This window comes from Cebus imitator, unplaced genomic scaffold (assembly GCF_001604975.1).
Source record: "Cebus imitator isolate Cc_AM_T3 unplaced genomic scaffold, Cebus_imitator-1.0 Scaffold255, whole genome shotgun sequence".
In the NCBI taxonomy this organism is placed as follows: Eukaryota; Metazoa; Chordata; class Mammalia; order Primates; family Cebidae; genus Cebus; species Cebus imitator.
In genome coordinates this window covers 1,715,927-1,722,368 of record NW_016107570.1, presented here as the reverse complement: position 1 = coordinate 1,722,368, position 6,442 = coordinate 1,715,927, and the positions used below count along the sequence as shown (strand labels likewise).

Sequence of the window (6,442 nt, the reverse complement as noted above, 5' to 3'; positions counted from 1 at the left end):
TTTGACTGGTGCAAATAAGGAGGATATGATGGTATGTGATTGAAACTAAAAGATCTATATGCAGCGGGGGCGGGGGAGCTTGGAGTTTCAACTTGAAAGTGTCAAACGTGGGACTCTAAGAAAATAGTCTTAATGGTAATGAGAAAGTTGAGACAGGAGTCACTTTAGTCTCTGCTCCCTTGAAGAAAAGCACCTTTAGAGATACCAGCTTGGAGAATAGTGTCTGCATTGAAGTGGGACACTTCATTATTTTTAGTGGCAGTGTGGTTCTGATGGGCACACACTTCGTAACCTTTACTTCACTGTCAGTCCAGCTCTGTCAATCCTCCTTTACTAAGGAAGGAAGCTGATGGATTTTTCCTTTCTTTCTTTCTTCCCTGGAGTAGGATGTTTTCTGTACACAGTCAGCATGTGACCTTCTTTCTTAAAAAGAGGTTTACATTTTACTCTAATTCTCATCCATAACGGATTTGCATTTGGGCAGTTAGGAAAATCAGTTCTGTTGACTTCCTGTTTTCTATTTCTGGCCTCCAGCAGAACTTCCCATTTGAGTGGGACCAAGCAGAACACACAAAGCTGAAATGTTCTCCTGAAGTTGATTTGCCATGGGGATAAAGTAAGTGAATGGCCTGAGGGGGTTGTGTCCCCTTGCTTCCCAAGCTTGCCCTTTAGTTGCTCTTGTTTTTAAACTACAGGGAATGAGCTGAGGAAAGTATTTTGGTTTTTTTCTGCAGGTCAGAGTTCCAAAGCTTTAGTGCAGGGTTCCATGGACTCAGGGGTTCAAAACATGCTGCTCAGGCTGAGCTCTTGGCCAGATTTGGAGATTCCAGTGGCTTCTCCCTTTGACAATTCCTAAGAATATTTTATTTGGATTCTCTTCTTTAGGTTTTTCTGTCTAAACATTTTATTTCACCTAGTGTGAAGGTGAGAGAGAGGAGAGATTGTTTTCTTTCTTCTTCTTCTCCCCTTCCCCCTCCCCTCTCCCTTATCCTCTGTTTATAATTTAAAAGGATGTTTATTTTCATTATTTCATTTGCTTCCTTCATAGCACCCTGTGAGGCTGATATTGTTATCTCCATTTTACAGAAGGGGAAACTGTGGTTTCAGTGAATTTCAGTGACTTCGCCAAGTCACTCAGTTAACACTGCTGAGAGTGAAGCCCTAGTCTTCTGCCTTTAGATCTCTTTTTCCCAATATCATACTGCTTTTCTGGTGGTATATAGGATGATGACAGAAAGGAGAGACTGGGAAGCCTGAACAGATCTCATCAACAGCTGAATTGTATACCCTGATTAATAAAATAGAAAATGTTAACTAAATATATTGCTATGCAATTCTTCAGGCATGTAGGACTTTGGGTCCTTTTTCATGTCTCAGATTTTAAGATGATATCGCTTGGGGAGACATTTACTATATGCAAGGAGAATCTCTAACAGGGTAGGCCAGCAGTATTTTATGCTTTGTACTTAGGTAATGTGAGTTTTTCTGTTGGAGGTTGAGCAGAGGATGGTAGCAAAGTGACATTTATTTCTCCTGCTCATCAAATCTTGGTGAGGCCAAAGGGGGTAGGAAAATCAGTTGTGAGCTGGTGTTAATTACAAGTGTCTGGACCATGGAATCTGATCAGTTCTGGAGTAAGGAAAAAGGATCATAATTTAATGCTACTTAGAAGAAGCTGGTGATGGAGATCTGCTCAGGAATGAGTCAGATTAGGAGAGGGGCAGTGGGGAGGTCCACAGAGACTCTGGCTACCTGTCTTTCCTGGCATGTCTGTGGAATGACCTTGTTCTGCCAGGGCTCTGGGAGGAACCCTTTGATTTTAGAAGAATCTTCAGGACTATGTACATAACCAGACTGTCCTGATGGGAATCTCCAAGGGGGCCTTCTGGGCCAGGGCCCCAGGCCAGGGGTCTTTCTAACATGGTCTGTGAATAGTACCCAACCAAAGCAGTGCCTTCTTTTCCTGAATCAAGCCCTTCCCTCCTCAGTGCCAAAGCAGAAGTGGCTAGGTGGGTGAAGATCTGAATCCTGGCTGGGGGCCACAACCCACGAGCCACTACCTACATTGCTGTGAGATTCTGATCTTTCTCTCTTCTGGACTCACAAGATAAAGGGAGTGAATGAGGAGGAAAATCAAATATTGTGGCAGGGAGGGGCTGACAAACATGGGCATGGCCAGCAGAAGTCTCCCACTGGAGTGAGGAGCTGAGAGGAGGATTTGGGGACTCTCAGAAGTCTCACTCCTCAGGCAAAGGATTCAATGAAGGAAAATGTGACTCTGGCTTGAATATGGTGCAGGTGTGGGACAGTAGTCCATGTTACTGGCTGACATGGGAGAGCATTCCACTGTGATGGAAATGGGGTGGGTTGGAGTACAGCAGGAACTATGGAGGTAGAGGAGAAAGGAGGTGAGAAGGAACACAGTCTTGCAATTGACCAGAGGCTATCTGGCTGCAGTGTAGTCCCCCAATCAGGGCACCTATCTCTGTATGTTGCACCAAAACAGCCATGCAGTGTGTTCTTAAAAATCCTGTGAAGGAACATTGTAATTTGAATTATATTTTGAAGACATCAGAAGATCTCACCATTTAGGAGAATCTCATGGGAATTACTTTAAAAGAAAGAAAAAGAATCATTTTAGGGAGTAGAAAATCTCTTAATGATTGGTTTTGAGTTTCTGGATTTTAATCCACTTACTCCAAGTAGGATTCAGTATTTCATCCTTTCACTGGCAGTGAATTTTTTTTTCTCTCCTATATATATGGCTTGCAAAGTTCTTAACTAGGGATAGTAATTAATTATTTCCCAGCTACTTTTGCTTTTGACATACTGAAAGTTGGAGGAAACTATTTCATTTAACAGAATTTAAACAAAATGAAAAAGTTATTTTCTTTAAGGTATTATGCTGGGCTTTTTCAAGGAAAAGCCTCCTCCAAAGGAAATTTTGGAGACAGTTACCAAAGGAAAATCCCACCCACTAACAGAGACACTCAGCCTCTAAGTCTGGCTTTTGGAAAATGAACACTATTCTTTTTTTCCAAACAGGACGCTGTGAGATCAGTCATGTACACTATGAAAATAATTGGTGTGCGTTAGTACGCCTTGTGCCAGATTTCATGCTTGTTGAAAGGTGATTGGATTCAAACCAGCAAATTTAAAGGTCAACTGGTTGTTCTTAAACTGTGCAGAATTTTAACTCTTTCATTATAATGAATTTTAACCAAATGGCCATTTTAGGAAGGAGAGAGACTGCATACTGTGTTTTAACTTTCTGACCTTTTTGTTCTTAATTTTTTTGTAAAGTTCTCAGGGATTTCCTATGGATGAAAAGGGTCTGAGAAATGAGATCTCAACTGGCATTTGGAAAAGGGTGGAAGTAGAAACTGAATTCTTTTTAGACTACTAAATTTAGGTCAGGGCTTTGATACGACTGTTCACATCACATAAGCAATGTCCAAATGTCAGGCTGAAAGCTCTCTCTCTTTTAAATAAGTGCTTCAAATTTGTTAGTAATAGCTAGCCCTCTGTCTCTTTCTTGCTTCTCCTCTCACCTTTGAGCAAATTTTTAAGTTCCTTTAACAGCTTTGTGGAGAAACCACCATCTAATGATAGTGTTTGACGTTAGCCGTGCTTGTGGAATGGGCATTTCACTCGGGTTTGGGGTTTTGATGATGTTTTCTCCCCAGTGACTATGGATCCAGGGATTAAATAGTTTATTTTCTTGATCTGCAAAATACCATCTGTCTACCAGCCATTTTGCTATATTTCCCAAAATATGTCTCATGCAGGGTGAATTTTAGTCACCTGATGATAAAGTTTCTTGGGTTGTGCATTAATGTCCTGATGAGCCCCTAGTAACTTTCAACATTATGAGGACTAGTTTGGAAGCCTCAAAGACGATATCTTTCTTGAGGAAAAAAAAAATAACATCAGGCATTTCCACAAATACCACACAAAAGTGGTCAGGTAAAGGCCGTGGGAGTTCAGGCTTCTATTTACCTTGAGTGTGTGTGTGAACTCTTGTAGTTCTATGGGAAATGTATAGAGCCCCATTTTGTCAAGCTGACAATTCAGTATCTTCTTCTTTCCTGGTTACTTCATAGCCCACTCTTAGTTGTTTTCTTTCTACATTCCCCACAATTTTTAGCTGCAACACTGTGTATTGGTTGCTTAAAAATTCTGTGCCTCATTTGCTTCACCTACAAAATGGGGAAAATATCACAGGATTCTTGGGGTGTTGCTTTGCCTGCCAGAAGCCTTTCTGGTCACTGGTGCCTTTGCTCAAGTTTTGCTCAAGCCCACTGGGCTGGTACAACCCACTCAGTCTGGCAGGCTGCACTGCACTCATGCCACCAGCCTGGATCTTATGCCAGCCAAGGGTGAGCCTGATGCAAAAAGGCAAGGGGTACCTGAACAAGGGAGCTGCCCACTGTGCACAGCCAGGCATGCAGCTGCAGCAGGGTGGAAGCTCCAGATGCTGGCACAGGTGCCAGCTCCCTGTGAGGCTGTGGCTGGACCAGGTGTACCACAAGTGGCTTCCATTGCTGGCATGGGGGAATGTGGTGGTACCTGGAAGCTTGGAGACACCAGGAACTGCAGAGCTCCAAAGAGGGTGTTACATTCCTGGATTGGGGAGCTCCTAGGTCTGGGCTCGCTGAAGGATTGCAGTTCCTCTCTCCTTCCCTTTTCTCTCCCTCTTCTTGCCTGCAACATGGCAAGCAGGGGTGTGTTTCAGCCCTGTTTGTGTTACAGCTCTTTCAGTCCCACCATTCAGCAGGTCCTAAGTTCTTGTCTTATGTCCAGGAAGAATGAGTTACAGGGATAACTGGAGGGTGAGCAAGGCAGAGAGGAGATGGAGAGCCAGACGTAGACAGGCATCCTCCAGACAGCTGCCCTTTATCTTCACTCACTGCCTCTGCAGCTCCTGCTGCCTCCTTATGAAAGGGATTGTTTGTTGCCTCTAATGCCCTTCCTGAGCTAAAGCCCAGTAGTTCTTGAACATCTGCTTTCAAAGACACTGAGCCCTGGTAACCTTCATTACTTTGTTGTTCTCATAGTCTTCCCAGAGTAACTCACTCAAAACCTATAGTTCCTTATTAAATTGATACATTGATTCTGAATCTTTCTCCATTAACTTTTGTTCATTTCTATTCCATCACAAACTTAATATTCACAAAACAGGCTTAATCTGAGCAAAACCAAAAATTGTATAGATGTGAAATACCTGGTAATGGTAGGTACTAGGTATTATAAGGTGATTACATTTAGAATTCTGTTGGTGGTTTCAAGAGCATATTTTTTCAAATATTTTTGACTGTAATCAATAAGCAATAGGTTTCACATCACAGTCTACATAGATACACATATATTTATGTGTATGTATGTTTGTATAGCTTAAGCAAAAGTGTTATGAAATAATGTTCAACCTACTGCACACAATGTGCTTTCATGATTTGTATCTTCTTTTTTATTGAAGATGAGCCTGGTTTGTAACCCACTAAACACATAACCTGCAGTTTGTAAAACCCTGATCTAGAAGATCATCCAGTGGGTGCCTCTTGAGTTCTTACAAACACTATCCACATATCATAGATATCATTCTTGATGGATTGTGGCCATCTTAGTTTCATTTTGAGTTATTGCCCCCTCTCATCTTGACTTAAAAAAAAAATAGAACAGGAAAGAAACCTCAGATCAAGAACTAATACATTATATGAAAACACATAATCTCTCCTTCCCTTTATGCTCTTTCCTAATAACTATCCTTTTGAATTATCCAAAAGAAATCCAAATTTATAACACTATATATTAAAAATTTAGAAACCATTTTTGAAAGAAAATAAAGATGTAAATTAATGAGGGACTAAATTATGCATGGATAGAAAGACCATATATTTTAATGACATCAGTTCTCCCATAAAATCAATGATATTTTAATAAAAGTGCCAACAGGCTTTATCTCATAGTGGAGACTCACAATCTTATTCCAAAATTTATATGGAAATGCAAGTAGCCAGGAGGAGCCAATATAACCCTAAAAAAAAGAAACAGGAAAGACTTAAAACTATCTGATATCAATACTTACTGTAAAGTACAATGGTTAAATGTGGTACTGACACAAAGAAAAATAGTTCACTGTAGTGGTCTTATACATCTTTTGTTAGATGTATTTCTATGTATTTGATATTTTTGATGCTGTTGCAAATTTTATTGTTTTGTAACTTTCACCACGTTGCAAGTATCAGAAATACAGTTGATTTTTCTATCCAGCAAATTTGCTAAACTTTGTGGTTAATGGAAACACTTCAGCTGTAGATTCTTTTTAATAACTCAATCACATTGTCTAATAATATTTCTATTTTTCTTATTATTTTCCAATCCTATGCCTTTTCTTGTTGTTTTTTTGTTCCCCCCCCCCCCTTGCTTTATTGCTTTGGTTGAG

The 6,442-nt window shown here is 40.6% G+C and overlaps 1 protein-coding gene across 2 annotated transcripts in view; it reads left to right on the top strand.

The window, feature by feature from the left end:
• Nucleotides 1-539: 539 nt before the first annotated feature.
• PDE4D (phosphodiesterase 4D) overlaps nt 540-6,442 on the top strand; it is a 1,550,946-nt gene continuing 1,545,043 nt past the window's right edge. For both annotated transcript variants that reach the window (XM_017499191.2, XM_037728087.1), the window contains exon 1: nt 540-616. The gene's annotated coding sequence lies outside the window, so the exon portion shown is untranslated. The remainder of the gene's footprint in view (nt 617-6,442) is intronic.